Source organism: Mustela nigripes, chromosome 13 (genome assembly GCF_022355385.1).
Source record: "Mustela nigripes isolate SB6536 chromosome 13, MUSNIG.SB6536, whole genome shotgun sequence".
NCBI classification, from domain to species: Eukaryota; Metazoa; Chordata; class Mammalia; order Carnivora; family Mustelidae; genus Mustela; species Mustela nigripes.
The window spans coordinates 113094302-113121558 of NC_081569.1; the positions used below are offsets into that span (position 1 = coordinate 113094302).

General features: G+C 42.8%; 1 protein-coding gene and 1 long non-coding RNA gene across 3 annotated transcripts in view; one reads left to right on the forward strand and one right to left on the reverse strand.

The window, feature by feature from the left end:
- RAD51B (RAD51 paralog B) overlaps nucleotides 1-27257 on the forward strand; it is a 683675-nt gene that overhangs the window by 465776 nt on the left and 190642 nt on the right. The window lies entirely within an intron of this gene.
- LOC132000060 (uncharacterized) lies at nucleotides 104-27217 on the reverse strand. Its single transcript, XR_009399168.1, has 3 exons — nucleotides 27172-27217; nucleotides 17722-17822; nucleotides 104-788 (listed from the first exon to the last, which is right to left on the reverse strand). It is a non-coding gene; the product is annotated as an uncharacterized LOC132000060 (long non-coding RNA).

Consider the following 27257-nt stretch of genomic DNA (forward strand, 5'->3'; position numbering starts at 1 on the left):
CCCTATAACTGCCTTCATCTGCAGATTATAGAATCTGTCCAACAAATTGCATTCTGATGTTTTCAGATGAAGGCTAAGCAAGCAAGGGCCTTTTAATTTATATTCTATCACCATGGTTGTCTTAGGAATCACAGTTTGGACTTTCATGCCTACTTGCTAGAGCATAGATGATAAAACTCTTGAATGGGCCAAATCCAGAAGTAATTGAGACACTATACGACATCTGCGTGCAGGGCAAGCAATGGCTGGCTGTCCAAAAACTGCTGGCTAAGCATCTTCCTGCAGAGTATCTCCCTTCCCCCAGTCTTAGCATAAATCAGGGTTTGGTCCACTGAAATAGCGTGTGTGGTCCGCATTTAGAAATTTCATTTGGAAATTATATTGTGGCAACCATGAGACAGATGGATAAAGTAAAACAAGTTTTCTTTAGACTCATGTTAAGTAAATAGAATTAAGTGAAGAGAGTTTCCCTGATGGAGTGAAGGGGAGGTGATGGTTGCCCCAGGGTAGCTAACTCCCTCCACCTCCATTCATCAAACCCACTAAACACACTTACCCGAAGGCTGACACTTAAGTATTTGCTTATTCTGATCCTCTATTTTCGATAGTGGGATATTAGAAGATAGAAATCGCATCTGTTTGGCTTCTTTAAAAAAAAAAAAAAATCTAGCAGAGGGGGGCCTGGGTGGCTCAGTTGGTCAAATGTCCAACTCTTGATCTCAGCTCAGGTCTTGATCTCAGGGTCATGAGTTCAAACCCCGCGTTGGGCTCCATACTGGATAGGAAGCCTAGTTAAAAAAAAAAAAAAAAAAGTTTTGTTCGAACTCTAGCAGAACTGGCAGCATAGCTTCCTTGAAGTTCTTGGGTAGGATGGTATCAGGTAGCAGTGTGACCATACACCATGACAACCCCTAACTCTGGAATAAAGAAATCTTCTCGTCATGGCTCCAACCTTATTAACGGTGCCTAACTGAATTCAGTTCTTTCCTGTAAACCTGTGAAAGGCACTATCCTAAATCTAGAGGTTGATTGCCATGGGGGTAGTGTGAGGGTGGGAGAGAGAGACAAATGAAATGTGGACCCTCTCAAAAGGTGACTGTGCATGTGAATCACCCTAATCCAGTCCAGATTCAAAAAAATGCCAGAAATGAAGGGCAGATACAGAAGGGAGACATAGAAACTGGGCTTTCTGTGTCTGTGGGAATGAGGGATTTGACTAGCAGAAGGAAGAAAAATCTGTTAGACTGAGAGAACAGCATAAACAAAACTCCAAAAGTAGGGAAGTTCAGAATGTGTCCGGGGAGCATGGGAATATACCCTCCCCTTGCCTTCTTCCTTCTCTCCTTTTTTTATTCAATAATTATTAAATGAACGCCTTGTGGTAAACCACACAGACACGGCCACTGTCCACACAAAGCTTCCAGTCTGAAGGAGGAGACAGACATGAATCAAAGAAGCTCAAAGTAAATGACAGATTACAGCTGGGATCCTTACCTCGAAGGAGAGTGTGCATTGGCTAAGAGAAAGCATTACAGAAGAATTTTACGTACTTTTCAGGACTTTGCCAGGGAGATGTCCTGCAACTAGCAGGGTAAGTAGGTGTTGGTTAAGGGACAGCATTGCATGAAAACAGGTCAGAGTGCCCACTGGCCATGTGAGACACCCTGAAAGTGAAGATATGTGCTTTCTTAGGTACAGCTGCCTGAAGAGTTAGGAAGCACACCAGGATAGGGAATTGGTCCTTATTCTATGAGTAAGGAGAAACCATTGACTTGTTTCAAGCAAAGAATGGGTTGAAGTGTGAGATTTGCTTTTTTGGAAAGGTCGCTCTGGTTGCAGGGTAAAGAATTAGAGGCATGGGATGCGATGGGAGGGAAGAAAGTCCAGATGGGAGGCAGATGAGATTTTCTGCATATTCTTGTTGTTTGCGCTGGGGTAATGGTGGTGGGGAGGAAGTGAAGGGAATGAATTCGAGGGCTGAATATGAGCTTGGCCTTGGAGACGTTGAGTTTGAGGTGCCATTAAGACACTGAGAAGATATAACAAGAAGATATAGGGGTCTGGGATGGAGATACACATTTGAGAGTCATCGCCCCATAGATGATAATTGAACCCTGAGTGGATGAAGAGATGTTAGTTGAATGAATGAACAACAGAATGAGTCAGGGGATGAGATTGGGTGAGGAGAGAACATAGAATAAGAAGAGGGCCTAAACAGCTGTGTGATGCTGTATTTCTGTGACTATTCATTATCACTTGGAAGGATGCCATAGCAAATTATTTATCCTTTGGCTATTCCTCATGCCTCATATGGACACGTTCTGAAAGCTAACAAGTACCTGGAAAGTGACCAGGCCACCCTTTTCCCCACATGGAGATACCTCTCCTAAAACCTTCCAACTTGCAGATGCGTGAGCTCTAAGAATTCACATAGAAGATGGTTGTTTGGATTGTAGAACACTCCTCTCCAAAGAAGCACCTAGTTCCTAGGCTGATGCCACCAGAGATCCCAGCTGATCCTAACTGACCAGGGCCCTTTCTAAGGGACTTGAAGTTCAAAAGAACATTGGATTACCAGAACAGCTTTCTCTCACTGCTGCCCTGGGCATGGTCCTAGGGAGTCCTCTCCACTCTCTTCCCATCCCCCCCCTCACCAGGCACTGAGACACAGGACTGCCTACCTTGTTGCAATTGGAAGGGGCTTACTGGTTTCAGAAGGGGGGCTTCAGGGGTTTCTTGGACCCTAGCATACAAGCTCTCCGAGGCTCTTCTAGGTCTGCACCTGAACCCATTCACTCCTTTTTATCCTTTCTGAGGACCTCATGGATTGGCCTGCCTGTGTCCTTTGCTTTAACTATCAGCAGGTAGGAATCTGATGGGGTCAGGAAGAAGGATATAATGGGGAGGGTGGGGATGATGCTATTTCTTTCCCCACACATAGCCTACAAAGTATGGTCATAAACTTTTCTCATCTTTCTAGTTCCTAAAGCAAGCGCTCAACTCTTTGGAAGCTTCTAAGGGTTTTTATTACTAGCAATGTCAGAAAGCAGGTTAAGAACAAAACCACTCTTTCTGGCCTCTCCCCTAACCTCTCCTTATTTTGTGTTGTTTTCCTGAGACCTAGGATGAGTATACATCCCAACTCTGAGGCCTGTTCTGGTCTATGCCTAGTGTCTTTGGCATAATTGCTGGTAGTACCATTTTACCTTTGAAAAATATAGGAGATAAATTATGGTAACCCTATATAACCCCATAGAGGAAGATAAAGGGATGCATTGTTGGTATTGGTAGGTTCATAAAGGATTGAAATCACTGTATTCTAGTGAAATCATATGAACCTGAATAGCTTCCTTGGCCCTTGCGCAAGATGAGATCAAAGACCAGGGTCAAGAAAGGTGGGTTCCAGGCAGCCATTGGGTCAACGGCAGAGAGGATAAAAATTTGGAAGCAGAGGTAGAGCTAGGTTATAGCAGAACAGAGAGCGTGGTGTTACAGGGCATGGTCCTGGGCCACTGTTGTCTGGTTGTTGGAACAGGAGGAACAGAGCACAGAACTGTCAACATTTCACTTAAAATTTTTCTGAAAAGCTGCCACTTTGGGAGAATGGTTCAGGAAGACTTTCCCTGTGTCCACATAGCTATGCTTCTAAAAATAGGTTTCTGGGAAGCTCAGGCCACCCAACTGTTATAACCATGTGGGGAACCCGAAGCCCACGGCTCTCTAAGGAAGATACTCAAATCACGTGTACACAATATAAGAACCACCTGTGATGTTAAACAAAAAAACAAGTGTGTGATCCTTTCTCATCACAGTTCTATGAAACAAGAATCTATTTGCAAGTGTTGACTATAATGATAATGTTTTCTTGACAAAGAGATGACTTGTAAAGTAGTGAAGAATGTAGAAAAAGGAGCCCTAGTCACTACTGTTTGTGGTGCAAGAGACATAGTGTGCCTGTTGTACAAACTTGTGCATATTCTAATAATGGGTTTAACTGGGCCCTCAGAAGTTTAAAAGCCCCAAAACCTTCTGCTGTCTGGTGGGGAAGATAAATCAGGTCGACACTTGGGACCTTGCAGTCTAGCCTCTGGAATCACCGAGGATTCGAGTGAGAAAAAGACAACTCAGTGGTGAACTCAAGACTGAATTTTGAATTTGGAGTCCCATTTCAGGTTCTGAGGTCCAAAATGCCTTTGTGTAAGCCTCTTGGTCTCGGAGTAACTCAGTTTCCCTTTCTGTAAAAGGAGAAGGTAACCCCAGTATGAGAGTATTATCTGAGTACCTTCAGCATTTAGGAAAAATTCCAGTAAGGCTGTGAGCTCTCTGGTGCTGGGGAGTAAGGGGACTGTGATGCACGAGGAAGAGGACTTTGTCTCATCACTGGAGGGGTGTAGGCTGCCGCCCAAGGGACCCTGTTTAGGAGTAGTAAAGGTGGCGTTCCTGTTTTGGTGAGCCTAGTACAAATATGTTGTTACATCCCACCTCTTATTTTGCCTTGGTTTTGGAGACAAAATTTTTTTTTAACTCTTTGTAATGTGTAAAGAAAACATTAATACGAATCTTATTGAGTAATATCCCCAGAGTCAGCTGAATGTTTGTATAAACAATGACATTATTAATTAGAATGGCACATATGATAGTCCATTAAATAGCTTTGCATTTCCCAATTGTTGATTATTGAAGTTTTTTTTCTATTTTTTACTATCATAAAAAAAATTATAGTGGCCATCCTTTTGCACACAGATTTCCAGACTTGTCTATCTCCTTAGGATACATTCCTGAAATGATATTGTTGGGCAGATTTCTGTTTTTTTATATGTACTGGCAGCTACCTGTCAGGAAGGTATCAATTTGCATAGCAACACTGGGGGTTACATTTGTTTTCAATCTTGGTGAACCTCTTATAGGAAAATGATATCTTATAGTTGATTATGTTTGCTTTTGTTTGATTGCTAGAGAGATTGAGCATCTTTTGTATGTCTATTGCCTGTTTGTATTTTTCCTATTGTGACTTAATTGCTTAGTGCAGTCTAAAAACTCTGGGAGTGTTCTGGTCTGGTTGGTCCATGGAATGCGAGGTCTGGACTATAAATTATTTGTAAGCTAGATTGCAAGATATGAAAACCTATCGTAAAGGAAAAATTTTTAAGCCACTAGAAAGATATTTTAAGAATATTCTATGACTTACTATACCCGTGATATTTGAGTATCCTTAACAAAAGAAGACATTCACAGTGCTAATTGGAGATACCAATGCTAAGAGAAGGTCTACCTGGGCTGGCCCCTCTGCTTTGGTCCTAGCAAATAGTAACCGAATTCTTGGCAACCTCTCCGCAGGGGAGCTGCCAGGACAGCCAAGAGTGCCCCACCTGCTTAAAGCCACCATTAGCCAGCCCCTCTGAGTTTTATGATGCATCTGAAATGGAAGTTTTACTGCATCCTCTCTCCAACTCACGAAAAACCATGAGGAGCAGAAAGGAAAAAGAGAACTCACCCACAGAAATAAGCAGACCTGTCTGAGGGTGGGGAATTGGCTACGCCATGGGGCAGTGGAAGAGTCAGCTACGAAAGACATAAAGCACACCTCGCTTTAATCCCTTCCATCCGCCCAGAGCCCCCAGAAAGCTCATAAAGTCTCCCTTTCTGGGTGACTGGATTCCTTTTAGCTTGTGGAAAGGCAGCATGTTTTGTTGTTTTGGGAGAGGGCTCTGCAGGTGGGGGGCGGGGGCGGATGGCCATCTCTGGGGAGAATGAAGCCGAAACCCCACCTCTCTTCTTGGTTCTCCGTGCTGAGTGGTGAACACCAACAGCTGCTGCCAGGAAGCACCAGGAGGGCTGGGCAGGAGCCTTGCAGCAGGGCCTGGCAATGACCTCCTGCAGAAGCCATGCATATCTACGAGTTTTTTCACCTTTTGAGGGTTCCTCTGGGCTAACTTAAGGGAATCATTTTGAACACTGCTGGCAAAAATGTTGCTGAAAGTTGTGGGTGGTGGGTGGTGTGTTTTTTATTTCTCTAAAAAGAGTGGCTGTTCATCTCTGCCAATATTTAGAAGCTGGAACGGTCTGTTCTTTTTGTTTGAAATAGAGACTTTAGAGATGGGTCCTTTCAGAGACTGGAAGAAGGAGAAAGAAACAACAACAACAACAACAACAACAACCCTTGTTTTGCCTTTGGCCTGGGTACTTTTTACTTGTTTACTTTTGACCTTTCTCTGTGTTCACAGGCTGCAGGGGAACCCTGGGCAGCCTGGATGAGGCTTCTTGGTCTGGAACAACAAACACTCAAACAATCCCCCCCCCACCCCAAATTCTGCAGCAGTTTAAAGAAGAATCTCCTAAAATTTGTCTAATCTTCCTCATCCTTGAATTCCTGGTGAAGGTAGAGGAGAATATGCTCTTACTTATTCTTCTCCATCCAGCGGCCCAGCCACCTTCTCGGGGCCTTGTCTCCTTCCTTGTCCCTCCCCTCCCAAACACACTCTTAACCTCAGCAGGTTCCCAGCTCCAAGTTCAGGGTCGGCCTGTTGGGCTTCTCCACTTTGCAGGTGCCACTCCCTCTCCTGGAATGCTTTCTCTCCACCCTTCCCTGCTGAAGTCCTCTGGCCATAAAAGGCTGCCCTAAATGCACTGAGCCTTCCTTCCATGGCTGCCATCTGTGAGAGCAAGGAGCAACCTTGGGTGTGTAACCCAGTGCCTGTGGCAGCAGTACCAACAAGGACAGCAGTAGTAACAGTAATAGTAATATGCTCTACTGGGCACAGGCCACATGTTAGGCACTGTCCCATGTGTGTCTCTCAGGTGTTATCCCTAATCCTCCCAGTTACCTATATCATAGGGGGCACCATCTGCAGCTTGAGGATGAGGACATCGAGGCTTCTGAGTTAAGAACCCAGCCATCGTCATAACTAGCAAATGACCGTACCAAAGTTGGAAGGCAGATCTTACTCATTTCCACTCTAGGTCGTGGCCCCCCATTAGATGCTCAGGAAGTATCTGTTGATTGAATGAATGGCCCCGAAATTGTTTTCTGAGCCTGGGGATATTGTTCTGATGCCTTTAATGCTTGGTCCTTTTACTGGGTTCCCTGGACCCTTAGTTGCTCTCCTTTTATACCTGATACCATCCTGTCCTCTGGTTTCCCTTTAGAAACCGTACCCTCTCATCATGTTTTAGCTTCAGGGCTGGGGATGGAGCAAAGGGTAGCCTTCTTGTCTCAGTTATCTACTTTCCTTGAACTAGCCTTTATTTCCCTGATCTCTTCTTAGTCACTTGAAAGAAATTAGGCTAAATTAATGAAGCCATTGTTTTTATAGAACCAGAACAGTTGAAGATCAGCCATATCATATGGGTCAAGCTATTACAGAGCCTCTGTCAGAGGTCTTAAGATGATGCCTGCAGACCTCCCTCATGGAATAAGAATTAAATACATATAATACATATAAATGACCCCTAGTGCCTGGTATGTAGTGAGTTCCTAAAAAATGTAAATGTTAGCTCTTGTCATGTTTATTAATCCTTAAATGGGGTACTAAAATTCCTAAAAGGGGGTGAGACTAGGGAAATACATTAAGATTAATAATTGCTATAGCTAATATCTAATAACTATGCGCCAAGCACTATTATAAGAGTTTTTCATGTATTGACTCATATTACTTTTTTTTAGAGGGAAGGAGGGAAGAGCAGAGTGGGGGAGAGAGAGAGAATCTTAAGCAAGCTCCACATTCAGCGTGGAGCCCTGCACAGGGCTTGATCTCACAACTGAAATCAAGAGTCAGACACTTAACTGACTGGGCCACCCAGGTGCCCCTTGACTCATATTTTTATAGCATAATTATAATTCCTACAATAGCCTGATGATGTGGGTACCATCACCAGCCTAATTTCCCAGAAAGGGTGGTAGAGACAACAGAGAGGTTAATTTGGGGAGCTTGGGTCCCAGCTTCTGGTCCTGGAGCCTATGCTCTTTCATAATCTGAAAAATACTAAGCCTAGGACCTAACAAACCTCACAGAAGAAGTACTATACCAAATCCTTCTCATTCTTATCTGTCATTTATATCTTCAGGGAATTGAGTGTATCTGTGGAAGCTTCTGGTGCTCTCGCACGTCCCCAAGCACTGCCAGGAGAAAGGAGGTCAACCCAGAGGTGTCCCACATTCCTGGGAAACAACTCAAAGTGGGCAGGACATCTGTGCACCAAACCCAGCTTCTCCAAACCAGTATTTCCCAGTTACCAGGCTGCCACAGAAACCTGAATTAGCACAGTTGAGGCTATTTTGTGAGGAAAGGTTTTTAGTACAAAATTGTTTTTCATATTCAGCTGCCCTTACTGGTCTCGGTTACCCTTGAGACGCAAAACACCACGTCTCCCTCTTTATAAAGGCCAAAACAAAGCTTAGAGATAAACTCAGTATTTGCAGCTCTTTTCCAAAAATGGGTACTATGCACTGAGTAAATATTTGGCAAATGAACATCGGTGATTAAACAGTCAGTAAAAAGAAATGTATATAGCCATGCATTCCATATTTGCATATATAATGCACACATCTATAAAAGGAACTTCATAAAGAAACTTTATGATGTAGTTATGTATATGTATGACTATATAATATTTTATTTTAATTCTTTCTGCTTCTCTGTGTTTTCTACCTGCTCCCCAGTGTGGAGATGGACCACCTTCAGGGGCACGGGCTCCGACTCAGGCAGGCCTCCCCGCTCCCTCGTTCCCTGCTCTGCTCCCCTGCTCCTGCTCTTGTCCTCCTCCCACAGTTTGCTGGGCACCCTGAGGTCCATCTAGCTCTGTGGTTCAGGCAGGAGGGCTAGGAGCAGAGGGCCAGAGCGGGTGTCATCTCGGAATGGTAAAGGTGATGCTCCATCTCGATGTTTCTAGAAGCCTTGTAACCTACCAGGGAGCCCCGGAAACGGAGACTGGTGTGTGTGTGTGTGTGTGTGTGTGTGTGTGTGTGTGTGTGTGATGTCTCTCTGTGTGCTGAAGGTAAAGGTGTCACTTACAAAGACTCAGAGACTGCCCTTCATTGTCATGCTTCTGTGTGCCCACATGTAAGATGGAAATCGCTGGATTGACAAAGCTCCTTAAAGTAGAGGTAAGATCAATGATGTGTTAGGGTGAGAGCTGCTACAGAAAAGCCAGCTCAGGCCACACTGCCGGCCTGTTTGGAGGCCCGCGCCCTGAGCAAGAGGAAGGCTGCATGGGCTTCCGTCCCCAGTGCCCAAGCCCAAGTCTGCTGCCCCGGGAGAAGTCTGCTCAGTGCTGACACCAGCTCTGTTTCCCCATCCTGTGTTCCTCCCCCCCCTGCTTGGCCTCAGGCTGCCGTCTCTCTGGACTGTTGCCCATTTGTTTGTCCCTTGCCCCCTTCCCGGGTAGCCCCCTCCCCTGCCTGGCTCTCCCCTCTCCCCTCCCTCTGCACTCGCCCCTCATGGGCCTCAGGAGGGCCCCATCTTGACTCAAGACACCCATTAAACAAAGTGAGACACTAGCAGTCAGTGGGCACTTTGTGAGGAGGGCCAATTAGAGGCCAGATTGATCAGGACGAGCAGCAGGACATCCAGAAAGATGCTTTGCTTCTGGGGAATGGGAGCTTAATCCCGTTACTGGCTGGCTGGAGACTCCTGGGGCCCCGCGCGCCTCCTTCCTGCTGTGCCTGGAGGGATACCATTGGAGGGCGGCTGCACCACGGAGGGCTCCGCTCGCCAGCAGCCCCCCTCCTTCCCCCGGCCCCCTCGCTTCTCTTTTCTTTTGCAGTGACACACACTGCAGTGCCTCTGAGGTCATTTGTTTCCCACAGCCTCACAGGGCGCTGTGGCAACAAGGGGGACAATGATCTCTCCCAGGAATGATGGGAGGCCTTGTTTGGTCTTAAATAAGCCCCTTCAAGGGAGCAGTAAGGTCTGTTGTGTGTGTGGTTTGTTTGTGCAGAAAATCCCTTCGCACGTAGTTCCAGTGTGAAGTACTCAGGCAGCTTCAATTGAGGACATAAAGAATCTTATGTGTGTGGGGGAGGGTTTAATTTTATTTTTATTGCTGTTTTGAGACTGGGATCGTGTTTTCCCTCCTGCCAGTTACCCTTTTCCCACTCCTGTTCCCTAGACCCCGGCGTTCTTTGGATAGTTTCAGGCAGGAATTGGCAGGTGTTGGGGCAGAGAGATGCCTGTGTCTCCATGTTGGCATCTGACTTCCCTCAGCTGTGGGGAGGCCGCTCTGGGGTGAATACACCAGGGATTTAGTGAGCCGACGCATTTCTCATCCTATCCTGGGCCCCGAAGAACGTGCTTGGGACTGGATACCCCGGGGCTGGAATTCACAGCCAAGTGGAAGTGAGGTGGGAGGGAAGAGTACTTTGTGGGTTGCCTCAGAACAGACCAGTGGCTTTAATGCCAGAGCTTCCGGGGACTACGAAGGAAGGCAGAGACCTGCGCATGAATTATGGACTAGTGGAGTCAGGTTCTGTGCTCAGTCTAGCTGGTTAACAAGGAAAGATGTGAGATGATGTCAACCCACATCTTGATCGCCCTGCTAGAAAGCACGCAACTCTCCTCTTTGTCTTAGGCTGTCCTGGGTTTTAGGTCTCTGGACTGCTGAAAGCAGTTGAACCTCAGAGTCTGCATGTGCCAGCAGTATTATTTTCAAAGTCGTTCTGTTTGGTGACTCATGCTGTCTCAGACAACGTACTTATTTCATCTGGAGAAACTGAGGCTAGGTGGCTTCAGAGTAAGCCTTTTGCAGACCACATGATGAATTTCAAGGCTTGAGATTAAAACCCTGGGCCTTTCACTGACCAGATCATTAACTAGTAAGTAGGGCCTATTAATTCTTTCCTCTTGTTCCCAAAACAAGATACTCTCTCATCTGAGCGGTATGTTTCAGAAACTGTATGACTCTCTAAATTCTATTTAAAACTATCTTTTCTTCCTTTGCTTTTTATCAGTCTTATCTCCAACTGTTTATAAAATTTTGTCACCTCTTTGACATATCAGATGCAAAAACTATTGCCTTTATGATTGGGCCACTGGAAGAATATAATATTTTTTCCCTTCCCTTTTCATTTCCTGACTTTTTTCCAGTGATAATTTTAATACATTTGTGAAATACTCAGGCAGGAAGGAGAGTTTTCCAGATGTTTCTGTTGATTGCTGTATTGCAAACACAGAACAGTTCAAAGACTGGTATCACTATTTGGTAAATTGAAAAAACTTTTTTTTTTTTTATAACTAGTTATGCTTGAATTTAATAAACATTCCTAAGATGAGCTTTTCTCTTAACCTTAGTGTCATTTGATTTGTTCACAAATTCTAAAGTGGGGTCCTGGAAATCTTGGTAAATAGATTGACATCTTGCCTTATTTCTCTGGACCATCTGCTAACTGCTTATTCTCAATTGTTCATTAGCTTCAAACAACAAACACACCACAGTCCACCCCAACAGATAGCCTGTATCTCTGACAGTGACAGGACACTGGCCAGACCATCTTCTCTCTGGCCATGTTGGAAGTGTTCCAGTCTTAGCTAAAGTAGACCAACTCATATTTTAATATTTATTATAAAGGAAACAACAAATATAAGCAAATAAAAATAACTAATATAGGTCTGTGCCAGATGATGGACCATAAAAGAAAACTGCTGATCTACTGTCATGAAGGGGCCATCTTTGGAAATATTCGACTCTAAGGAAATGCAGATTGTGCCTGGTAGAGCCACCTTCCCTCAGGACTCATCCAAACGTATCCCTAGGGGTTCCTTGCCTACTGGCAAATTCCACTACATCTTCCAGATGCATGGAAGATGAGTTTGATTAAGTCCAAAATGGTAGCCAAAAATGTTGAACAGCAAGAAACTGCCTGTGGTAGCTTTGGGAGCTGGTAAGTAAATAACAGGCTGTTGTCCCACACCCTAGTTGAATGCTCTCAAGAGGTTCTTATGTTGCTCGCATTAGTGGGCATGTAAATGAAACCCCTGTTGGCCTTGGCAGATATTGGCCTCTTCTGTGACCTTGTTTGACTGAAACAAAAAGTCATTGGTGGGACAAAATTTCAGAGCCCTGAACTTGGTTGAAAGAAAAGGGCAATTCTCTGAATTGGGTAATTGGATCATTCTCCCAAGTGCCCTAGGGCTTATATCAAACATATAAGAAGGGGATTAATAACTTCAGTGTATAAATGAGCTTCAGGCAGCTTCCAACTGTAACATTTCACTCTCAGGAGCTTTGGGATGTAAAAACAGATTTTTCCAGAGCATTTTGAAGTGCTCTTTATAAAATGCAGGAAGGGACTGCAGACTGCTGTGGAATCCTTGTAATTGTGTCTGGTCCAGTTTGACGAGCAACCTAAAAGCCTTTAGAAAATGGCCACTTCATAAAACCATTCATGAGATGTATAGTTGGAACTAAAAGATGATGCCAGTAATATTTTTCAAATTGTGCTTGATATTCATTTCCTTGGTAATAGTTTTATTATCTAGACTAAATTAGATGGTATCTATGAAATGGAAAGCTTACTATCCTATTTTTACAGTTGATTTGGAGGACTCCAAGACTTAGCACAGACCTATACCCTTGTGTGTGAATTGTAAGGAGCCATTGAAAAGCTGAGTACTTAGTTCATTCATTAATTTGCTTATTCAAAATTTATTTAATAATAACTATATATCAGACTTGAAAATATAAAGAAAACATAAATTAGAGTAAGACCCATGAAGAGATATTTGAAATTCAGGCTTATAAGGATTGAAGGAATGCATGAGAAGGACGCCATTATTTCTTAGGAATGGGAAAGTTCAGAGAAGGCTAATGGAGGTGACAAGAGGTGAATCCATGAGGCAGAAAAATGTAGAAGAGTGTTTTAGGCAGAGGATTCGGGACTGGAAAACATTATTCAGAAAGGCTAAAGTTTGTGATCAGTATGATCCAGATAAAAGATGCAGGCCAAAATCATCATCTTCTCTTGGAGGAGAGGGATCAAGAGGTGGTTCTGTTGGGTCCTGAAGAAATGGGATTTTTTGTGTGTGTGATGGAGGCAACTGTTGGATTCACAACTTGGGTAGAAAAGGGGAAGCAAAGGAAAACTTTTGAAAAATGCATGGTTTTGAAATGTATCTTTAAGAGTATGAAATTCTGAGATCTCTGGCAACCACATAGAAAAGAAGAGCTCATGGGGGAACATTCTAGAATTGATTCTTATCTTAATAGCTATTGATCTATCTGGATGCCAGAGTTTGCAGAATTCTACTATTTATTTATTGCTGATTGAATTTAAAGGTGGTGTTTTTTCACTAAGGAAATATTACTAAAGCTGGGTAGAGTTGCTTCTAAGAACTAAAACACCAGATGGCTAATCAGAATAGGAGTTATCTTTAATCATGACCCAAGTATTTATTTTCATTTTTCTCTTGTAATTTTTATAGAAACCTGTAAAGCAGCTATTTAACCTGCATAGTCACAAGTGAGTAAACAGCCTCAGAGAAGAGAAATAAATTCCTCAGAATCCCAGGGCAGCCAGTACAAGACAAAGCCCATGTCCTCCCTTGTAGGCATACTCTTTCCCACAAGAGCTAAATCTTCAGACTTTTGTCCACCTATAAGAGCAAAGGCAGACATTTGAATTCTCTTGTATTTGTTTTGGGTTTGTCATTGATCATGTTTTTCTTCCTATAGAGAAGATGTGTTTCTTCTTCCTTCTCCTCCCCTGGCTCCTTCTCCACCATCCTACCTGGATGCTTCTAGCCGGAAATGGCAGATAGGTTCCATCTTCCATTCTACTCCAAATGGTTAATAGTGGTGGCTTGGGCTGCTGTATTGTAACTCTCCAGTAGCAGCAACCTTGGGCTCCATGCAGGGGGAGTGGCAGTATGTGTGCTGCTTATCTGTTACCAAAGCTGCTCTCGTGTCTTTACTTCACCCCCAAAGTGGTGAATGAGATAAATAATTTGAAGTCCTAAGAAAAGAAAGCCATGCCTATTTCCAAAAGTAGGGAACATAAAGAAGGGGAAAAGAGCAGTGAATTTGTAAGAGAGATGTACAGTCTAAGAATTAGAAGGGAAAGCCTGAAGGAGGCTAAACGAAATAGATTGCAAACATCTGAAGGGTGACTGCAAAAATCACATTAGGATTTTGTGGCTTATCTTCAGGATACCTGTGGAATCTGTTCTCTCTCTTCTTCTTCTTCTCTGTTTTTTTTTTTTTTTTTTTTTTTTAGTTTTATTGTATTTTTGCCCCCTCTGTGTGCAATGAGATGGTGACCATGAAATGCAACAGCCTCCTGCATTCTTTGGCTGTCCAGTTTAGCCAGTACCCAGCTCTCCTCCCTGCAGTCAGCTCTGGCTTGTCCTGAGGAGGCTGGTGATTCATCCCCTCTTGGGACCTGAGACATGACTCCATATTGATATCACCTATTGGGCTCATTGCTTGAATCCCCAGATTGTTCGTGTGTTTGTTGACTTTTCATCTAAAAATAAAAGTCACTTAAGGCAAATAGCTTAGTGCCAATGGTTTTGGCTATTTGTGAAAGTCAGAAACTCGTTTAGGAAACCACCATCAGGATTTTCTTGGCATTGGATCAGGTTTAGCATGTTGCACCTCTGCACACCAGCTCTTGCACAGATTGGGGCCACTGAGTTGAATTACGGAAAACCTCCCTAAGAAAATTGGAAGTCAGGAAGTAGTATTGGTGATCCACAACATATTGCTGTGTTTTCTAAGATTCTCTTCTGGTCATACTGTTGTTCCTTCTTGGGTAAAATGTGAAACTGGCATCCTGCCCTTTTGAAGGGAAAAAAATGTTAGCTGCTTGGCTTTGGAATTTTGGGGCAATTCAGTCAATGACTTTCCTCTTCTATAAACTCCTGTTCTTTAAAATGGGTGCCACATCCTTCATTTTCCCTCCTAAGCCATTATACATTATTTCTGGCTGCTAGATTCCATTACGGAGCCTACTGCATCCAAGTAATGGATGGAATAATTGTAATGACTAGCTCAGTACAAGTTGCAAAATTAGAGACCTAGTCATCTTTCCGGGTCATACAGAAATCACTTCTGGACAAAAACTGCTATACACAATGTATATTTTTAAAAATGGTCTTTCTTTTACTTTGTGCTGCAAAAACAAACTTTGAGGGAATGCTTCTCCCACAGGATATGGAAATGGCCTTGGACCATGTCCAGGGTTAGTGACACAGCTGCTGTTTCCTGCAAGGGACATCCCACATCCAGAAGGGGAAAAAGACAAAGTTAAATATATAGCAAAAGGGTAATGACTGAACCCATTAATGAGAATGAAAGAATTTGCCTGTTACACAATCTGTTTGTAATAATATACAGCTATTGGCAGGAATTACAGTTTATGTTTAGAAGATATATTTAAATTCTTTCCCAGAGGGCAACCGATCCAATAGAACTGTAACAACAACATCATCTACTTATGGTACCTAATAATTTTAAAGTTCCTTTGTATATCTAGTTTTATATTCACAATGACTTGAGGAAGCTGATGAGTTGGATGGAGAGGTAAGCATGGACTAGGAAATATAAAGAAAGGAAGGAGTTTAGACTTTATTCTAATCATGACATAAAGTTTTAAGCCAGAGATGGACATGACATGATGTACATTTTAGAAAGATCATTCAGTTTGCTGTATGGAATATGGACTATATAGGGGGGCAGAGTGGAAGTTAGGGGCTAGTTGAGGGCTAGGAAACACAACACTAATACATGAGAGATGGTGGCTTGGGCCAGGTGGTTGTGGTGGAGGGAGTGAGAAGTGGTTAGATTCACAATAAATTTTGAAGAAACTGCTTACAAGACCTGCAGATAGATAGAATTATGAAGTGTGAATATTAAAAAAAAAAAATCAAGACTTGTCTCTATATTTTGGGACCTAGATGACTCTGGAAATGGTTTTATTTTTTTCCTATGAAGTACATGGAGTTATTATTGAGGCCAAAAAAATCTAACCTTGTTGAGGAGAGGAACAGATTGGATGGAGGAGAACAGGGAGGGATTTCTGTCCTTGAAAAGTTGAGTTTGAAATGTCTGTTAGAGAGGCAACTGGAGATGTCAGGTAGACAACTGACTGTATGAATCTGGAGGCCAGGAGAGTGGACTCAAGTGAAGATAGGGAAAAGACTGATCTTGCAGGTATAACAACTCTTAGAAGCTGAGAAGAGGGGAGATCTTTAAGGAGCCTGGGAGGGAAGGGATGGTGAGGTCAGAGGAAATCCACGAGCATGGGACTTTTCTGGAAGCCAAATGAAGAAAGTCACTCAAGAAGAAAGGAGCCAGACCTAATGCTCCTGAGAAATCAAGTGAGGTGTGGACAGAGAGTTGACCCATGGATTAGGCAGGATACAGTCAAGGTGACCTTGAAAAAATGTTTTTTAGGGAAGTGTTAGGGATATAAGCCTGACTAGGTTGAAGAAAGAGTCAGAGACAAGGAAGTAAAAACAGAGGGCGATGACAGCTTTTTAAACGTGTTTTGCTATGACTAGAAACAAGGAAATAGAGTAGTCAAAGATTTTTTATTTTAATTTTTATAGTGATGAACATAATTAGTAGAAAGGGAAAATATGATAATGTTGGGGAGAAAATAAGATGCCACTAGTGCAAGGTCCTAGAGAATGTAGGAAGGGTTGGGTACAAGTCCACACTGATTAGGTTAAAGCAGGTTGAAGCAGAACTTAGGTTGAAGCAAGACTGGCTATCCATTGGAACAGAAAAGAAGGAAGACTACTTGAGTATAATTGCAAAGCAGGCTAATAGATTTGGTGATATGAGGATGATGTTGTTTTCTTCTGATAGCCTCACTTTTCTTAGTGAAATAAGACATGAGATGGTCAGCGGAGAGTGAAGAACGGAGAGGGAAATATTGGAAACTGGAGAAGATTTGATAGAATAGCCAGACAGTCTTTATATTTTGCCACGACTACCTTGGATTCCTTCATGGTTTCATGAGAAAATAGATGCTAAGTCTAGATTTGGTAATTTACTCAGCATAGAGAGAGAGAGTTCTGAAAAAGGATAGGACTCCCTAAGTGGGTTCCAACTCTGTGAGCTAGTGGAAGTGATCTCTATGAAGAAGGGATAAAATGTTGGTGGCTGTGTCAAGTGAACCCCCTCTGAGGACTCCCCTGCACCAGTATGGTGTGTAGAGGGTGAGGCTCTCAGAGCCTTTGCCTCTTTCCATGATTCCCCACTTGGATCAAGTCATAGTACTTGAGGCATATTTCTCAGCTGTCCAGGGCTGACTCAACTCATTTTGCCCTTCACTAAGGTACTTAAGAGACATTTACTGAACAAACTAATTAAATCATCATTCTACATCCACATTATGCTTCTTTCATATTTGTGAAAGAGCTCTTGAATCTCATACCTGCATATAGTACAGACCCAACAGTGGGTGCTTAGGGAAGGAGAATATTGACTAGAGGACTTCCCAGCTAATATTTATCTATTGTGCTTTCCAGAAGGTATTTGAATTCTGCTCAAATTCTTTGTGTATACAGCAGTTAATTAGATTTCTGATATTCTAAGATCCTTGCTTGTTGTTCTGCTCACTAGAGAGTAAAAAAGCTGGACTCGATTAAGAAGGAATAATGATTAAGATGATTAAGAAAAAATAGTGGAATTAAAGGAGATACCTCTTTCTCTTTTGAGGTCCCTGAAAGAATAGCAACCTGAGAATCAAGCAGAACTTCCCTCTTTAAGGTAATGCATTACCTTTTCATGGCCCCTTTGAGGACTTCTTCCCAGGAAACCTGCTGTGACGTATGCCATTCTTAGGGCACTGGTATTTTCTTTTGATATATAGTTTTGTGTTTCTGTGAATAAATGAAGTAAATAGAAAAAAGTATGTACAAATAGTACTATGGTAATTAAATCAAACCAATTTCTTTGAAATGGGCTCTGTGTGCGTGTTCCCTCGTCACTGGCAAATCACCTAGTTACTTGCAACTGCTTACTGATTAACCTAGGTACATAGTATTTATCATCTTATTCAATCCTCAGAACTGCTCTCTCATTGCCATTTCACAAATGAGGACATGGAGGCCCAGAGAGGTTTAAATAGCCCAAAGCCACATATCCAGTCTGGGAGAGTCAAGAATTTAACTCTGGTCTCTCTGTTTCCAAAGCTGGACAGCTTTCTACTATACCACATTGCCTATCATGTAGTTGGTGATGATAATGTCTTGGTTATTTGTATCTGTAAAACATCTTTTATTGAAACTATCTAAATATTATTATCTTCTTTGTGATTTGGAGCAAGGAAGGAAAGAACCAACATTTCTTAGACACATCATATGTGTCAGATATAATTTTAGGCATGTTCACATAACAGAAAGTTTATATTGTCTTCATTATACACATGGGGAAATGAGACTTAACAGAGATTAAGTGAGTTGCCCAGTGCCGCAGCTCACAAAGGAATTAAGAGTCAATTCTGGTGCTTCCCTTAGCAAAATCTAAGCTCTATTGGAGCAGGGAGAGAGTCTTTTAAATCACTGTTATGTCCCTAGTGTCTGGAATAGGGTCTTTCTGTGGCACATAATAGGGGCACAAGAGAAGTGTATTGCATGACTAATGATTGAACATGCTGTAAGCTGCAATTAAAATGCATCAAGCCTTGTGTTGTGCTTTCCAGGGTCTTCTAGTAGATGTTGGCCTGGTATAGTAGAAGGTTCTGAAAATGAATCCATGAATGCATGTACGTTTCTTATTGCAGAACCCCTGCTCTTCTCACAGCTGTGCAGTCTTAGTGATGGAACTGCTGGGAAATTTTCTCTTGTTGGGAAAACTGAAACACCAAAGTTACCTTGGCAAAGAGTTTTGCGAGTCAGTGGACAATTAGTGACACAACTGAAATCTTGAGATTCTCACCTTTATAGCCCTAACTACTTAACAACCCTGCAGTCCCAGTGGGGTTATAGCTTTCTATAAATCTGGTACTTAATCATTTAAAGAGATGGCAATTTATCTTAAATGCATACCTTATTATGGATGTGACACACTTAGCACAGATGGTCTCAGAAGTTTTTCCTGGCTTCCCCTACCCTAACAGTATCTAGTATGTTAATGTCAATATTAGCTTTACTGTTTTAGGTAACTTTGGTATGCTTCTCATTAGCTGGAACCGTAAAGAGCTCAGTTTTACCTGCGTTAAGGGATCGCTAAATTCCTATTGGCATCTGACTGTGCAGTCCCATGTCGAAAGTGAGGTCATGTTTCTCCTGGATCGTGCCTGTATCTGATGAGCCTGGGCTGGCGTGAATCCGAGACAATGAAATAATCACAGCCATTAGCTCACCCGGGCCCTATTAAGATGTGGCCTGGCTTTCCACCCATTTCTCCTGCCTGGAAAAATTGACACAGTCATGGTTTGTAAAGGTTAGTAGAGAAGGAACTGCTTCCATAACGAGAACGGCACCACCCTATTTAGACCTGGAGCCGCTCTGTGGCTTGATCTTGGGCAATGGCAGTAAGGAGCCAGGGTGCAAGGGGTTTTCTTCATCTCTTTGTGTGTGATTGTAAAGCTGAATTTGCCTAATGCACTCTTTCTTTCATCCCAGCTTCTGTGGCTAGTGGGTCACCCTGGAGCAATGGCTTCCAAACTTTTCACTGCTTACTCTATTTCTCTTTATAGACCCTGCATTTTGAAGGTTTGGGCCTAGTAAACAAACTATGAAGGTTAAATAAGGATTCCCTTTCTTTGTTGACACCTGGTGCTGGGACTTCTGCCTCTGATCTCCACCTATGGTGTTTTCTCAGGGATGCCCTTCCCTACCAGGTGACTGCACCAGACGCACCTCCCAGAGGACCCTTGAACTCTTTGAGGACAGGGACCACACTTGTCTGGTTCGGACCATGCCTTTTACACGGCCATTTCCCTAGTGCCCAAGTCTTTGCTTGACATGCAGTAGGTACTTGGGAAACCTTTGTTGAATAAATTAATGAATTAGCTGATTTGATTCCAGTGAAAAATAAAAGAAATTTCTTCCTTGCATTGGCTTGAGAAGGCTTATCCTGTATAAATCTGACAGGGTTTTTGAACTGTTGACAGAGCTGGAATGAAAATCACCAAGTTTAGAATGAAGGTTAACTCTTGTTGGGAGAAAAGATAATGCCAGTGGGAAAGGATTATATAAAAGGCTTTCAGAATATTGGTAACGTTCTGTTTCTTACGCTAGAGGATTCCTATGGATCCAGGGGCCCCACACTTACTCCTGGAACTAGAGGGACATTGCCAGATACAACACCTGCTATTTATTCCATGCATGCCCAAGACAAAGGCCAAAGGACCAGCTAAGGACTTTATAAAAAGTGATGGTATTATTAAAGTGGCCCTATTATGTTATAGCTCTTATGGCTATATGCCTAACTGCCTTGACAAATACCTATTTTTCCTTGTTCATGTCTTTGAAGACACACAGAGTCACTGCAAACAAGCTAGACTGCCTCTCCTTTTGTATCTACTACTTCTTGAACCCATCTCACTTTCCTAAACCACCTGTTGAAACTCATCCAAATTAAAAACAAAAACAACCAATCACTCAGCAATGACTAGTTGAACACCTACTGTGTGCTTTGTGTTAAAACCTATAATTAGAAGGTGTTGAGCTTCCTGGGGACTTCTAGTGGATATCTTCATGTAGGAAGGAGAAATTTATCAGAGAATGGCCTGATGTCAGGGCAAATTTTTAGTCTTTCCTCATGACCTGCTATGCTCCTGTGTGGATCACCACCTTTGGAAGTATCAGGGATATCTTGGAATAGTCACAGTACCTGCCAACACAGTTGGGCAGGGACCCAAGTGGGATCATTTGTGTTGCATTGCTCCGTGGTGTTCGGAGACCACCTGATACCAAAGCTCGCTAAGCCCAGCTCCAGGGGATTGTCAATGGAGTGGGCCCAGTCAGCCCCCTCATCAGATTGCAATCAAAAGTTGCTTGATAAATCAGTAAAGCTGAAGATATTTTTGGCAGTTTCAATAGGCAGAGGTAAGTATGCTTTCTGTAGTTTCAATGAGTTCATTATCCAAAGGCCAGAAGTGACCAAAATCGCTGATTGGCTAATTAGACATAACTCAAGGGCCATAAAGCTTCATAAAGGTCATTATGTGGGAATATTAATAAAGTACTTGAGTTCAGCTCTAATTAGGAGGGAGAACGTGTCCAGGAAAATTGGAGGGTAAAGTCTGAGAAGGTAGATAGTACAGATATTTCTGGTCCAAAATGGAAGGGTTTAATATGTTACTGAGCTCTAAGAACAGACTCCTGGAAAACAGATTCCCCAAGTCTTTCCCAGCTTTCAGATAGGATGTAAAACTAGAGGCTTTAACCTTTACTTGTGGTTGTCTAAAAATCTACCCTATTTTTCTTAGAAAGGGAGGCAGTTGCCTTAACACCTTGGCCAGATTCCCAACATGTACAGGGTGGCCCGTTTCAAAGAGGCCCATGGATGCTTCAGAGTGAGGAAAGGGTTTGTTGTAAAGCATCATGTGGATGTGGGTGTTTAATGAATATGAGCTGATTAAATTGGCCACCCTGAATTATAACCTCATGCCTTCTGCAGTTCCTCTCCAGTTTTTAGCCTGAGATGGTATTCTTCCTACTTTTCTGCCCAAACTTGTTAAGCAGAAATTCTACCACTATTCAGACTGCTTGAGCTTTCCACCCAGAGTTTCTTTGTTTCAATGGTGAGCAAAAGAATCTGGCCTTGGAAATGGGTTTCTTAACAAACTCGCTCTCCGAGCAGCGCTGCAGTGATGTCCTGCCTTGGCCACACCCACATCACCTCCCCTTCAAACCTCCTCGCCTCCATCTGCTTCTCTGTCTCTGGGCTAATACAATTGCAGTATCTGTCGGGGAGCCAGCTCGGCTGCAAACAGAGGAGGCCTTGTCGAAAGATGGAGAGTGCCCTGCTGTAGAAAGTAGACGAGCTGGGCTAATGACTCACTTTTGCTAAGAGCCATGTGTGTGGCTTCGGAGAGTCACATTGTCTTCACAGGCCCCAAGTTCCTTCATCCATAAAAAAGAAAGGGTGAGACAGAAGTCAGTACTTCTCAGACTGGAGGCTGCGGGGATTTGGGGTCTGCCTATTCTTTGGGATTTTACATTCTTTCTGTGCTTGCTTGAAAGATATCATAAAGGCAATCCTTAGCAACTAAGACATTTTTCAAAAGTAAATCTTAAGTTTCTTAAGTTGATTCCTGAAACCTGGTCTAAGGTTGCCTAGGTGCTAAGTTCTCCTGGAGGTTCTTAAATGTGTTTTGGATGTCTCGAATAATTTTTTCCCTTCCAAAGGAGTCCATATATCACTCCAGTTTGAGAAACACCCGACTGTTTCCGTAGGCTCATAAACCGGATATAGAAGTGGGACAAAATATTAGCTTTAACTCTCTTATCCTCATCCTACCAGACCTAATTAGTTGGGGACCACCCCACTATGTTGAAGTCTGTTAGCACATGGCTTCTTTTTGTTTTCATAACTGAAATATTCCCTGTTTTCACTCACTGGGTATTAATTTATACCGAGCATGTTTCTGCCAGTAGCTATTTCCCGTTCCCTTTAGGACTGATTTAGTTTACTGGTGACTGATCTCATTGAGCCCACCTCCCTCTAGAAGAGCTTCTGTGTTGGTTGAAGTGAAGAGTTGAGCTACTCTTGTTAGTGACCTCAAGACTGAGCAATCATGACAGTAGTTTATGTCTGCATTCCACTCTTACAGACATTATCTCTTTTGCTTCTCATTTGGCTTGTGGGATCAATGAAGCCAGTAGCTTGACGCTCATTTCACAGATGAGGATGCTCAGACTCAGAGAGGTGTCTTGTGGGATCTCAGTTTATGTGTTCTTGCCAACAATGCATCTTCATCCCATAACAGCAACAAAGATATATTGGGTAGCTGTTTGCCATATTGTGTTGTTCCGCTGTTATTTGTTCTAGGAAATCATTAAGTGGAGCTTCTCACTCAAGGATAGACTGACATTGCTGGGCTTACTCAGCCTGACAGAAGTCACATGCCATTATTTACCAAAGACCCATAGCCGGTCTCACCCAGCCCAGTTCCTGGTACATGAAAATTACTCAGTAAATATTTATTGGAAGATAACTGGCTGAATAAATACATCTTTAAAAAATTCTATCATCCTTCTGATAAAAATTCAGACATCAGGGATGATTTTTGCTATACAGAGTTTTGCCAACATTTTTTCAAGCTCGAAGTCGACAGGATTTGCTCCCCGACTGCTAAGTGCTTTAAAAAGAAAAGAACAGGGAACTACTGAGAGAGAGGTATACTGGAAGACCGTCAGAGAAAATCCCCTTTCTGGGATTATCTCCTTTCCTGTCTCTGATCCATTTCCTAGGCCTCAGAGTGGATATGGGAAATGATGTCACTTGGTCTGCCCGGAGTTAACCGAAATACTCAGCCCTACCATAGGGAGAGTTGGGAAGTGCTGGAGGAGTGGGAAGTGTAAGTAGCAAGAAAGATACATGGAAGCAAGTCGGAAGGTTAGAATGGAGAGCAGAAGAGTTGGTGGGAAGACGATTTCTGTGGTGAGGATCTGTCTGAATGGGAAGGGAAGAGATGTTTCGTCTGCTTCTCCTGTAGTGTGGTTTGGCTCCTTTCCTTTTACATCCCAAGAGAACTATCAGTGACCAGGGACATCAGATTTTGATCAAGGCAGCTCTTGCTGGGCTGGTTGGTGAGCTCGGCTCCCGTGGGTGTGGTGAAGCTGCCACAGGGAAGAGACAGGCTGCAGGTCACAAAGGGATCCACTCACCCTCTTCCACTGTTGGTCGCTGCTGTGGTATTTATAAACATAGCGTGTGCGCTCACATACTCATAAATGCTACTTATCGTCATCTGACTGCATTATCTGTGGCAGAGGATGGCCTGGAAAAAGTGATCCCACATTATTTGTATATACTCATTGTCCCTGGAACCACTTCCTGAAGTTCCAGGCTTTTATTTTACTGCCATTCTCTTAAATTGCCTATTTCTCAAAGCCTCAGGGTTCTGGAGATGTTCTTGTGCTTCAGGTGGGCTTCTAAGCAGCTCCTGGAAACCATGTAGCATTTTCTGGCTCTAGTGGGCCAGGGAGGAGGCTTCTTTCCCTCCCAGCTATTCCTTTCTGACAGGGGTTTTTGGTCATCTCGAAAAGCTAAGACTGGGAGGTGACCAGAATGGAACTGCAGATCATATCCAGTCAGCCAAACTGAAACAAACACACATGCTTAGCTGACCACACAAGTGGTCTCAGAATGACATCTTGCTTGGGGAGTAAAAGTCAAGGACTGTGGTTAGTGCCCCCACAGGCCCCAGATGGTTGGAGCTAATACACACCTGTGCTCTCTGCCAGGTAGTTTTCATCAGTTTCCTCAGGATGTCAGTGTGTGTGGATAATTAAGAGTATTTAATCATATTGTAATTCCCCACAGAGGGATGGGGCGGGGATGGAGGAGGGATCATTGGCTTTTACAGTCTTGGGGGGAGTCATCAGTTGAAAAGGCCATAGAGAAAAGCCAAGTCTCTTTGGCCGTGTCTGTGCCATAACTCAGTCAGGAGTCGACCTGGCACCCCCCTCCAGTGTCACTTCAGTGAAAATATTATCCCAAATCTTTTGTTGCGTTCTCAGGGTTCTCGGCATTAAGTCAGAATGCTTAAATTGCAGGAAGGAAACCATTCTAATTCTACCTCCATCGAGGCCGTGCTTTGTGTAGACCCACAGAAGTCAACCTCCCATTTGAAGGAGTCATGTCTCCAGGCTCGTAAAAATAAATGAGGTGGGGGGCCGCCTGGGTTGCTCAGTGGGTTAAAGCCTCTCCCTCGGCTCAGGTCATGATCCCAGGGTCCTGGGATCGAGCCCCACGTCGGGCTCTCTGCTCAGCAGGGGGCCTGCTTCCTCCTCTCTCTCTGCCTGCCTCTCCGCCTACTTGTGATCTCTCTCTCTGTCAAGTGAATAAATAAAATCTTAGGAAATAAATAAATAAATGAGATGGGCACCTCAGTCACTTTAAGTTAGATCTCATCCGTAGGGTGAGTTTAATTGGCATATGTTGATAGGCTTCTAAATTAAAAGCACGAAGTCTAAACCGTGAAATCTTTGTCTTGTTTATTCTGAATTCCTCACTTTTTCCAATTTCCCTATATACTCTGTTTTCTTTGCCCTGTCAATTGCCAAATTTAGCTGCTGGAATCGATCTCTTATTTGGGTTCAGGAAACCAAGTCGCACTGACAGGAAGTGGCTTTTCAGAATCACACAGCTAGTTAGCAAGTTAGGATCTGGGTCACCAGAATTCTAGTCTTTCCACTTTACCCAGTGGTCACCTTTGGGAAATATATTTTTACCCGTTTCTTAGGAGAATATTACTAATTTTACTAATATGAGCTTCATTTAAAGCAATACTGATTTCCTTCCTAAGTCCCCTAAATTGATCTGATATGTTTCTGTTTAAAAGCCATGCAGTAGAAGTTTCCTGTAATTAGGTTTTAAAAACATTTCTTCATTCATTCATTGAGAGAATAGCTATGGCAGAGGGCACTATGTCAGGTACCTGCTAATTCTAGATAAAAACACAGAGTCTTCCCACAAAGATGCAGAACTTAACACTCTTCAAATTCTACTCAGTATAATCTATTTGCTCACCAAATGCTCATGAAATTAAGATTTTGAGGTTATATTCCCTCCTCTGGCTTTAACTTGGCCCAGCCATCTCACTGATTGGACCAGCACAAATATATCCTGGTTACTCTGAAAACCACTAGGTTTCCTCAAAAAATTAAAAATTGAAATACCATACAATCCAGCAATTCCACTCCTGGGCGTTTACCCAAAGAAAATGAAAATGCTAATTCAAAAGGATACATGCACCCCTATGTTTACTGCAGCATTATTTATAATAGCCGAGATATGGAAGCAACCCAAGTGTCCATTGGTGGATGAATGGATAAAGAAGATGTGGTGTATACTTACAATGGAATATTATATAAAAGAATGAAAGCTTACCATCTGTGACAACGTGGACCTAGAGGGTACTATGCCAAGGGAAATAAGTCAGAGAAAGACAAATACCATATGATATCACTTACATGTAAAATCTAAACAAACAAACAAAAAACCACAAATGACCAAATAAAGCAGACACACACTTAAAAATACAGAGAATAAACTGATAGTTGCTAGAGGACCGGGTGTTGGCAGGATAGGCAAAATGGGTGAAGAGGAGTGGGAGGCACAGGCTTCTAGTTATGGAATGAACAGGTCTCGGTGATGAAAGGTATAGCATAGGGGATATGGTATTATCATTGGTATCATAATAGCATAGTATGGTGACAGATGGGAGCCATACTTGTAGTGAGCTGAACACAAAATGTAGGGTTGGCCTAGAGCTGTTGAATCCCAGTGTTGTACACCTGAAATTCACGCAGCATTGTGTGTCAAACACACTTTAATTAAAACACACATACACTTCAAAGACATGTTCTGCTCATGGTGTGCTGATAGCTTCCTGGGCTTAGGAAGGTGGCATGATTAAAGCTGAAAGGACTCCTGGGAACAAGTGGAAAAAAAAAAAATAAGCCTTCCCTAACATAGTGTCACGTGGCTCTTTTTGGCCCAACTGGGCCCAGCTCTCTTGGTCTTTAGATCACACCACTATACTTTCTGATACCAGATGGCTTTGTTTATAGTTATTATATTCTTTTAATTTACTCTGATTCTTCTTCTTAGATAAGAAACCACAACTGGAGAAAATCAATCAATTTTTAATTTGCTCTTCAGTTTCCCTTTTCTGGAAGCAACCAATGCCTCTTGTCATTTGGTACTAATTCCCCTTCCATATTTTTAATCTCTCTGGGTACTTGTGAGTTGGAGTCCTATTAAACAAGATAAAACCACATTTTACAAGCTAATTATTTATTTTTTCAAAGTATCAACCATAAGATTATAACTGCTCTCAGTCAAGCTTTTTCAAGATTTTTAACCTAACCACGTATACTAATATACGAGTTGTTCACAACCCAGGGTGATATTGCCCCCCAGGGGACATCTGGCAACATCTGAAGTCATTTTGGCTGTCACAACTGAGAGGAATCCTACCGGGGTCTACCCGGGGATACTGCATAACATCCTACAGTGCACAAGACAATTCCCACAATCAAGACTTACCCGGCCCAAAATGTCAACAGTGCTGAGGCTGAGAAAACCCTCTAGTTTATGACATGGACATGCACAGAGCAAATGTAACTGAACTA